This window comes from Saccoglossus kowalevskii, chromosome 3 (assembly GCF_978046115.1).
Source record: "Saccoglossus kowalevskii chromosome 3, keSacKowa6.1, whole genome shotgun sequence".
Lineage (NCBI taxonomy): Eukaryota > Metazoa > Hemichordata > Enteropneusta > Harrimaniidae > Saccoglossus > Saccoglossus kowalevskii.
In genome coordinates this window covers 706,639-718,201 of record NC_140643.1, presented here as the reverse complement: position 1 = coordinate 718,201, position 11,563 = coordinate 706,639, and positions in this window count along the sequence as shown.

Below are 11,563 nucleotides of genomic sequence, written 5' to 3'. Positions count from 1 at the left end.
TTGGTACAAAAATAGTGGCATGTATTATTCTGTTGTCGGGACCTGTTATTATTCGATATAGGATTGGTACAAAAATAGTGGCATGTAATATTCTGTTGTCGGGATCTGTTAACATTCGATTAAAATTAACATTTCTAGTCAAATCCACAACTTTTTTAGTCGGCCCGAACCGAGGGCTTCAGCGCTCAAAGCGAGCGAAAGTATACGGCAAATGTGCCGTGATGGTGTTGTATAACTTTGTAGAATTTTGAACTTTGTATTGCACTGTAACTTTATTTCAAGTTTTTAATCAGAATCATTTGTTTCGTGTAGTAAAGAAAAATCTGCAATGTGTTCATGATATACAGTATTGTTTTTCAAGTTGATATACCGTGTTATTTGCTGTTTTAGCTAAGATTGAAACTCACAATTCTTATCTGACGTTCAATGTGATTGACATGTGTTTATTGTTGAGAGTCTGTCATTTAATTTTCAGAGATTTATTCAAGTTAATTTAAAAATTTATCATGTTCGATTCAGGTTATCCCGAGATCTTCTCGTGATTTCTGCGCCCCGAAGTATGTCGCGCGCAGTTATCTAACAGTGGGATGGGAAATTCCCATTTGATAATATTTGATTGAACAATTTCGTTATGCATAATTGCAGTTGTGGGGTTGAACATTTAAACATTTCATTAATGATTGAGTCTGGGCCAGGTGATTTATCTGTTTTTGTTTTTAATAGCCCAATTAATATCTTGAACGCTAATTTCTTTATCGAGATCAGGGTTAATGGTTTGATTAACTTGGTATTCTTTTAGTACGGATTTGACCTCAGAATCAATTACAGAATTATTTGCAGTATCTATAATTTAAAGAGATGAAAAATAATTTGTCCATTCTGTAGATGAAATTGAAGGGGTTTGTTGATGATTTGTAGGATTATTAAAATCCTGAATGTGTTTAATAATTTTCCAAAAACTTGTAGGATTGTGATTTTCCAAATTTAGTAAATTTTGTAAGATTTTTTCTTTGAACTTGTTCTTCTTCAGTTTAATAAGTTTTTTGTATTGCTTATTCAGTCTCATTCTCGCAGTTCTTAGGTTTCGGTCAAAAGGAAATTTATTAACTTTACTTGAGATATCTTTGAGTATTTTCCTTGCTTTTTCGAGGTCACTATCAAATCATTTTAGTTTATTTTTCGTTTTTCTTGTGTCATTTTTATTCTTGGTTTTAATTTCAACAAATTTCAAAGTATCAGCTGCACAATGAATGATGTCATTAAATGCAGAGTCAGTACTTTCATTGGAATCAAATCTAGTTTCCAGAAAACTGGTTATTTTGTTCAGTGATTCAGTTGAATTTAATTGCAAGAAGAAATTAGGTTTAGATAAATTATCCCAAATGTATTTTTTGTAAGGATTTAATGGAGGATCAGGGTTGTGTTATCAATATTATGTGTAATAATAGCCATAGATAATGCACAATGGGCCGGGATACGATTTAGCTCATTAACTCTGAAATATTTCACCTGTTGTAGAAATGATTTTTGCAGAATACAGTAGTCTACTTGACTGACACCATTATATTGATAACATGTTACCTTCCCTGACAAAGCTCCTATTACTCTTCCATTTGCAATTACCATGTCTGTAGTTAGACAAAGATTACATAAGTATTTTCAATATTTGTTGTTAGTATTGTCCATTGATTGTCTGGTATTGATTGATTGGGTATAGGGTATTAATATATATATTTTATTGTAATATTACCATCTATGCAAAGTACTTATTTTATTATAATTTTATTCTTTATTGTAATTTTATCTATATCTCAACAGAAAATTTTATAAACATACTAAAACTAAAAGATAAACAAATATTTAAGAGAGTTAAGTAAATTTATTTACCAGTGCTTTATTATGAGGGAAGACAGTTTAAAAAAAGGATTACCAGCTGCCTCATAACAAAGAAACACTATTTTCTTTTTTACTATGCATGTGTTTTATAAATTATCTTCTTTTTTTCTAACTGTTATGTATTTTATTAGTTTTAGTTATATTTGTAATTTTGTTTTGTCATTATTTTTTATATATATTACCTTTATTGTATTTATCAACACCCCATTGTGGATACGATTTCAATAAAGTTATTATTATTATTATTATTATTATTATTATTATTATTATTATTATTATTATTATTCAATGAAGAAATATCTTTACCCAATCACGATTAGACCTTTTGTGTGTCCCTAATTTGTAACCATCACTACTTGCAAATACTACAATATCGTTAGGTTTCAGCCATCATATTCTTTAACAATCTACCCTTACCTGTGTCACACAAGTTTCAATGATTATCATAAGACTTTCTATATTTGCCGTTGATTATTCATTCAGTTTCTGGTGATTGTCATCGGGACGACACAATTTCAAGCATAGATTTTAAACAATTATTTTCAGCCCGTTGTTTCTGTAGCCGAAAACGATATGTGATTGTCGTTTCTTGCATGAATTTGTGGCTGATGAAATTCAGGAATGTCAGTCTTGGCAACTTTACATGCCCGAGTTAGTGCTTGGTCAATCAGAAGGAAACAGAGTACGGAGAGGACGGAGATATTTCACATTATCGATCACATGCAACTATAAATTAACAATGTCTTATGCCAGACTCGATGAAGTTCTTTCATCTGACGCTGCTGAGACGCATACTCAACCATAAGCACGCAACTGTTCGATGGCTGCCATAGAGTTTACCACGGTCATATTCTAAGTTCTCAGTACTCTCAAAATTACTAGCACTGGGTGTTCACATGATCAGCAGTACCGATGTTCAGTGGTACTCACTAAAACAAAGGACCGCGAAGGACCGAAGGACCTAACCGAAAGACCGAAGGACTTAAACGGGTGTAATGACTATAAAACCTGATACAAATTAGGTTGTTATACGTTGCATTTGTTCACAAATTATGCAATAGCGATTAAATTTACAAAAATACGTTGATAAATACATTACATGAAAAATATAAAAGCGAAGGACCACAATCATATTATAAATATGAGAGAAGGACCTCGTTTTTATTGTAAATATGAGCGAAGGACCATGATTACGTGATAAATATTAGCGAAGGACCATGAGTAGTGATAAATATGAGCGAAGGACCATGAGTACGTTATAAATATGAACGAAGGACCATGTTTATATTATAAATATGAGCGACGGGCCACGTTTGTATTATAAATATGAGCGAAGGACCACGATTACGTGATAAATATGAGCGAAGGACCACGTTAAACTTTATATTATAAATATGAGCGAAGGACCATGTTTGTATTATACATATGAGCGAAGGACCACGTTTATATTATAAATATGAGCGAAGGACCACGTTTATATTATAAATATGAGCGAAGGACCATGAGTACGTTATAAATATGAGCGAAGGACCACGTTTATATTATAAATAAGAGCGAAGGACCACGATTACGTGATAAATATGAGCGAAGGACTACGTTTATATTATAAATTTGAGTGAAGGCCCACGTTTATATTATAAATATGAGCGAAGGACCATGATTACGTGACAAATATGAGCGAAGGACCATGATTACGTGATAAATATTAGCGAAGGACCACGTTTATATTATAAATATGAGCGAATGACCACGTTCATCTTATAAATATGAGCGAAGGACCACGTTTATATTATAAATATGAGCGAAGGACCACGTTTATATTATAAATATGAGCGAAGGACCATGATTACGTGACAAATATGAGCGAAGGACCGCGTTCATATAATAAATATGTGAGAAGGACCATGAGTACGTTATAAATATGAGCGAAGGACCACGTTCATATAATAAATATGAGCGACGGCCCACGTTTGTATTATAAATATGAGCGAAGGACCACGATTACATGATAAATATGAGCAAAGGACCACGTTTATATTATAAATAAGAGCGAAGGACCGCGTTTATATTATCAATATGAGCGAAGGACCACGTTTATATTATAAATATGAGCAAAGGACCACGTTTATATTATAAATATGAGCGAAGGACCACGTTTATATTATAAATATGAGCGAGGACCACGTTTATATTATAAATAAGAGCGAAGGACCACGTTTAACAATCACTTTAATGTATGCTATTCAATATCACGTATTGTCGGCTCCGCTCCGATGTTAGCAATGCACATTTCAATTAAAAAACTGAATATTTTTATTAGAAAATGAACAATATGTATAATATCAAAGTAATCAGATTTTGGTTTACAACAAGAATTAAAAAATATCACTTTTTACCAAAAATATTCATCAAAATTTGAGAATTAAAGATATCGTCACGAAATGAATTAATCTGAGAGAGGTATACATATAGTACCTATATATATATAATATCAAAGCAATCAGACCTGCGGTTTTCAACAAGTCAAAAATATCACTTTTACCAAAAATGACAAAAATATTCATCAAAATTGGAGAATTAAGGATGTCAACACGAAATGAAAAAATCTATGTACACGACACCAAGAATCAAAGCAATAAGAATTGTAGTTTTCAAGAATAAGTTGAAAATAAAAAAGTTGACACGAACGATGACGAACAATCACTTATATGATAAGCTCCGATCGACAAAGTCGTAAGCGGAGCTAAAAAAGATAAATTATTATACAACAATTAACAAAGTAATCATTTATTTTTTTCTATGCTAAACTGTCACGTGATTCTATTCGAATGACCAAGGCACTGACGAGTACATAACACTAAACGCGTAACAAGATTAATAAATGTACTGGCATTTCCTTTAAACCACATATACAAAATACACTGATGTATATTGACTGTTTGTGTTTACAATAATACAGCCGTAGTTTTGGCCAATTTGATTAAAATCTGATGTAGTGTACGGGCTTTAATTATTTTGGCTATAAACTTATTTTAATTTTATTACTTTTGTTATTAATGCCCTTTTATCTCATTATTTTACTTTGATTTTGTGATTTTTTTTAATTCCGCCCTACCTACATCTGATCCGACGCCTATGTAAGTCCCGTTCAAATCTCGCGTAAGTATCAGCCAATCACAGCCCCCCTTTTATACAGGCTGTCGGTTGCTTACTTTTCAGTGTATACGGGCAATCTTTCTGTACATTATATTTTGCCCACTTGAATAAATCATTATAGAAAATTGCTAGTATATTTTTATTTGCAAAAGAAATTCCACAGCATTTTACAATTTTTGTCATTACATTGAATATTTTTTTCACTTCCAACAAATGTGTACACTTCCAGATACATCTTCGCCAGCCAAGGTTCGTTCATTCAGTCATCGCTTCAATTTTACATCACTGAGCATAATTATCTAGAATGGAAGCAAAAAAATAAGTAAATCGTAATGATTAGAACACTGTAAACAGTTATAGTAAACAATGCAAACTGATTTTAAATTGTATAACGGTCACCGGCCCACGGCATCGACGCAGAAAATTGGAGCAAACAAATATTTCCTGATCAATTGCGATGTGTTCCAAATAAAAAATATTTTATTCCAGTCCAAATCAGCTCAATTACTTTAATAAAGAGTTATTGTAGAATGTACAAAATGTTGATACAATTTGATGAATATTTACCGTAGACGATTTTGGCCCAATCGTCAACAAAACATCACCCGTCTCCAGGGCAGGCGACTGGAAAAAGACACTGGTGTTCGGTCGAACCGGTGGAAACAAAATCAACACTCCCAGAATAACTATGCGGAATAACGATCTAAAACCATTCGAGTCACAATATTAACATAAAAATGACTTTCGTTGCATTTGACAATGATAAACTTACAGAAAAGCCGTGTTATTCACGGTCGCTAACGTCGGTATAATCCGCCATTTTATTTGAGTGTGTTTGCCACCCGGTGACGTCATCATGTGCGCTATAGAAGGAGGTATGTGATTCGTTTACTAAAATCGTCGATAGTGGGTCTCGTTGAAATCTCGTTACATAGGCGTCGGATCAGATGTAGGTAGGGCGGAATTTAAAAAAAAATCTCAAAATCAAAGTAAAATAATAAAATAAAAGGGCATCAATAACAAATATAATAAAAAATAAAATTAAAATTAGTTTATAGCCAAAATATTTAAAGCCCGTACACTACATCAGATTTTAATCAGATTGTAGTTTTGTCTAGCACACTTGCTCGTGGCGTTTCTAATACATATTATTATAAAACACGCTTAGTTAGAGTACACTCAGCTTCTTGTATTGTAATATTTTAAAGAGTTGAAACCAGTACAGATACATCTTGAATTTTCAAGGTGAATGTTCCGGCGAAGCACTCCACTATCACCTTGAAGTATTTCATTAGGAATATGTGTATGTGACAATGCCCTCACAGTTTAGAATCAGTTTACCAACAGCCAATCATATTGCTTCTTTCATCAACGCGCTTGACCAAGCTATCAACATTGTCGGGGCAGAGCTAAGTCACAAGACGCTATTAAAGACGCGCACCACTCTGCCATGTATTCCTATATGGGCTCTGCGCGAGCTGCTGTGGAACGCCGGTCGAAAAGCCGTTGAAAATAGCTAAAATCGAAAAAACAGCACAAACTTAACTTTAAAGAAATCCTAAACAACCAAATTTAAATATGTTGCATGTGCAGGGTAATCTTGTTACACGGTTCAGGGGGTGTCAACAACCATCCCAAAGTACCGTTTTCTGAAAGTTGTTGGCCCTTGTTTTCACCATGATGGTTGCCAGATAGTGAAAATGCTCGCACAGTGGAAGCTGTATTGGCTTGGATGTCGAGGCAATACACTATTCGGACAAAAGCCGTTCAGGGTACTAGTTCCGAGTCTGATGTGTTCGTTTTTAGTCGCACTGGAAATGGTAAATCATTATGTTATTATGCTTTACCAGCCTGTTGAGTATTATAGAAGAGTAGGTGTTATACCTCAAAGCTCATGGTGTCACTGCAACATATATTGGCAGAAATGAAGCCGAAGATGAAGACATCAGAAATGCAAAGCCCCAAACGCTTTTTGGTAGTCATTGTAACAAAGCTTTCTATTGGTCGGTAAACTTTCTATCGCGCAACCACGTGACATACACGGTTATGAATAGAATTACCGCACGGTGTTGTGGAGGGAGGAATGTTCGAACGGAGCAACACCGTGCAGGCGGACGATGGTACAGATACTGCTTCTTTATAAAGTACATCCATCGGGAAACTTCCAGCAAAAATGAAAATACAACAGTATCACGTTATTTGAAGCGATGACAAGGAAGAATAATTTGGGATTTGATTTTTATATACATACATATATTTCGAACACAGATTAATTTAATTGTTTTGAGCCTTTGAGTAAAGCACCAGTTTCCGAGACAGTGGGCTCTGAAATTCCGACTCATGATAATACACGACAAGATTATATTGATACTGTACAACTTGATATGGAGATTAGTACGGAGGAAGTGATAGCTGCAATAAAGAAATTAAAAATGAAAAAAAATTTGATGGCTTTAGAAATGAGTAATTCAAAATAGTAATCAAGATTTGATTACTGATTTGTCCAATTTTTAAGAAAGGTAGCATACACAACCCCGCTAATTACCGTGACATTTCCCTATTGAGTTGTTTTGGTAAGTTTTTTACAATTATTATTAACTAAAGAATAGTCAAATCGCTTGATACAAATAATATTCTCAGTGATAATCAGGCAGGCGTCCGGGCACTGAGGATAATATTTTACCCTGTCAACGCTAATTGAGAAATATAGAGTCGCTAGAAAGAGATTTTACGTTCGTTTTGTAGACTATAAAATGCGTTTGTTGACCGAGCTAGTTTATTTTTAAAGCTTGTTAGAGTAAGCTTTGGTTGTAAAATAGTCAATTTTTTAAAGAGTGTGTACAGTGTGGTTAAATATTATGTAAAATTACCGCATGGTTATACAAAAACGTATACATCTGAAATTGGGGTACAACAAAGGGCATAATAAGCCCAATTTGCATTTTTTCTAAACGATTTAGAAAAGGCTTTGAATAAAGCACCATTTAATGTGGTTGAATTGGATGATTATCCACTAACATGTCTTATGTATGCCGACGACACCGTTATTGTATCTGATAGTGCTTCGGGTTTACAGTTGCTACTTGCCAGATTTCAATTGTATTGTTAAACGTGGAAAATGTTTGTAAACATCACTAAAACTGAAATTATTATCTTCAATAGTATATTCTTGACTGTGATGACGATAACTTGGATTTGAAACTATTTGGAAATCAAATTGATATTGTTGTAAATTATACATATCTAGGTGTTGTCTTTGCCGAAAATGGTTCATTTAAGTTGGCATGTGTAATTTTGGCCCGAAAAACTTCGAAGGCGGCGTACGTGGTCAGGAAAGGAATTGGTAACGAGATTTCTCCAAAATTACTTAAAAAAATATTTAACTCTAAAATTAAACGAATTTTAAACTATGGAGCGGCAGTTATAGGAAATCGGTAATGTAAACCAATTGAAGATGTTCAGTTAAAGTGGTGTAAATATATATTAGGTGTGGGGCAAAATACAACCAGCAATGCAGTTATGGGGGAACTCGTACAATCTCCACAGAAATATAATCCGTATTAAATTTTGAAAACGTAATCTAGAAATGTCATCTAATCCACTCGTTTACAAAGCCTATAGAGAGTCCGAAAAAATGGCACTAGTAGGAAAGCCATCTTTTGCTTTAGCTATTAAGAAATTATTAATTAAACAAAATATGCATACTATTTGGGAGAATAGGTTTATTGATAAGATGAAATAACGTTGTTAATTGGAAAGAAAGGGAGTGATTGTTATTTCAAAAGTTGGAAAATGCTTTATTTGACAATGTTCGTAAATCCCCAAACAGTAGAAATAAGTTACGAACGTTTCGCCATTTTAAAACAAATATTTTTTATGAGAATTATTTGGGTATCGTTCGTGTTCCCTTGTACACACAAGCTTAACTAACTTTCAGTGCTCTAATCATAAGTTACACAGTGAGATCGGTAGATATTATGGAACTCCAGTGGAAAATAGAACCTGCCAAATATGTACAGATGCTGTTGAAGATGAGACTCATTTTCTGGTAGTTTGTCCAGCATATAACCATATTCTAAAACCAATTTTTGATTGAATTAACTACATTGAACCACAATTTGAGCTCCTTTCGCCTATCAGTAAACTTATATATATATTTTCTCAGGATAACCATGAAATCATCCAAATTCTTGCAAGATTTGTATACACAGCTTTTCTCAGATTAGATATAATTTGTTAGTGTGAGTTCTCTAATAGATGAGTTATAATATTTTATTTTATTGAGGCGATTAAAGTGATGCTTGTAACTTTATTTTGTATATGCATTGTAACCTGTTCCCCCAGGTTAATGGGGTATATTTCTTTAGAGAAATGGAAATAAAATAATGATAATATATAGTGTTTCCTTGACCTTTGACAGTTAAAATGTATGTACTATTGACGATTTTTGAATATGTTGAATTAGCCGTTTTGTCTTTGATAAACTGTTAACAACAATACAAAATAAATATGGATTTATTAATAATATATTTAACTCAACCTTTTTTTCATATCACTCATTATTTCAGAGTGCAGATATTTAGAGTCACTCTAATAAGCAATGCCAACAGAATTTAATATACGGTACATTCTTAACTGAGTTCATTTTGTATACAATAAATAAAATAATGCACTATGAATGCGATCGGTCCAAACTAGTAATTTATGTGTTAATATCGTCATTTTGACATGTTGATAATATACCAGTAGCTCACATATCATAATCAAGAATTAAGAATGGAATGCCCTTATATATCACCACTATAAATCACACACGTGCATTCTACTTGATATGTACATTATTTGATTTTGTCAAAATCACATCAGTATGCTTCCCAACTTTATATCCCTGTGTAAGTATTTGCACAATTATTTAACATGATTGGATTGATTATTTAACTGTTTTAACTGTTGATAACCTACACTAAAGCGAAGAGTTTCCTGTAAAATGCAGCTCTTGAGATACTGAAATAAATAACAATTAATAATTAGTTTATGTATGTAATCTTCCCGTGTGCTATAATATGGTAATACATAATCCAACAATTATTAGTGATTTGACACAGTGCACAAGTTTGATCTATTCGAAATCCGTTTAACCGAATACGCCTGACTTAATTAAATTTCACGGGGACTGGCTGTAATTACGCATTGAAGCGATGTATGTTCAACATGAAGGAATGGTTAAGGATCGGATGGAACTCGTATATCTCACTTATGTGATGCGAGCCCACTATCCCCTAAACAACGGCAATACATCCCGGCCTGCATGGTTAGAAAAATGTGCCAAAATGCCCAATCATTGCAAATTTCGGTAATCAAAATAAAAACAAAAACAAGCGACATCGTTACTTGGTGAACATTAAGTACAAAACTTTAACACGCCACAGTCGGTTATACCCTGCTTGTAAGAATAGCGAATATAAACTATCAATTATTAAACAAATAACATTAATTATTTCCAATAAAAATCGTGAAGAAATAGAAAATGTAGTTTAATTCCGGATTAATATCATATCAAGTGTCAAGGGGAAATGAACTGGAGTCATTTCATTTGGTTTTCTTTAGGCATTGACATTATAATTAAACTTGATTATATAATAGACTATTAAATCGTTCTGGGCGTGAGCGGAACTTATTTACGACTCAGTTAGCGCATGAGAGTATCCATGAGAATGAACTGAAGTCATAGAGACATCCAATCAGTGATGACACAGAATTCTGTGCCATCTACGTATTAACGTTGCAATTCAGCAGATCTTCTCGGATGCACTGAGAAGGGCAATCTAAATGACCGGAGTCAAGGCTACATTATAATGGAATTAAAACAAAACAAAACAAAATAGGGACTTCTTCTGCGTGATAACATAGTTTGAAATAATTGCTAAAATAATTGGCTTGGCATTAACCACACCCCAATCTTGGTACTTATATCATGTAATAATAGTCGTACTCTATATTGTGAATATTAAAGTGTATTGGGCTAATGTGAATATTTTGGACTGGAATGGTCATTGTCACCACATGTGTTCATCCCATACCCAATATACAACAACATCGGATTGCTTTATGTTGAGATGTAAGCAACTAAATGGTTTGCCAGGCACGGACGGTCAATTGGTTGTAGCCTGGTTTTACCAGACTGACAGTTCTGTGATAGGTATTTTTGATGGTTAAAACCTTTCACTTAGGTAACTGGGATTCGGTCGTTTCCACGCTAGGCTGACAAAAGACACACACAAGCTTCGTTCATGTTCCCAAAACGATTCTCTGCCAAGTCCCTCGTTTTCACTCGAGACAGCATTAAATCACTCTTTATTTCTTGTCACTCCTTAACCAATTACAATCAGTATAAGAGACTCCAAGGCCTTGCCTTCCAACAAACAACCAATCACATGAAAGTTTTACACATCATAATCAATTAATTACTCGTCAAGCTGTCTAGAGAAAACATTTCTATACATTGTCAACA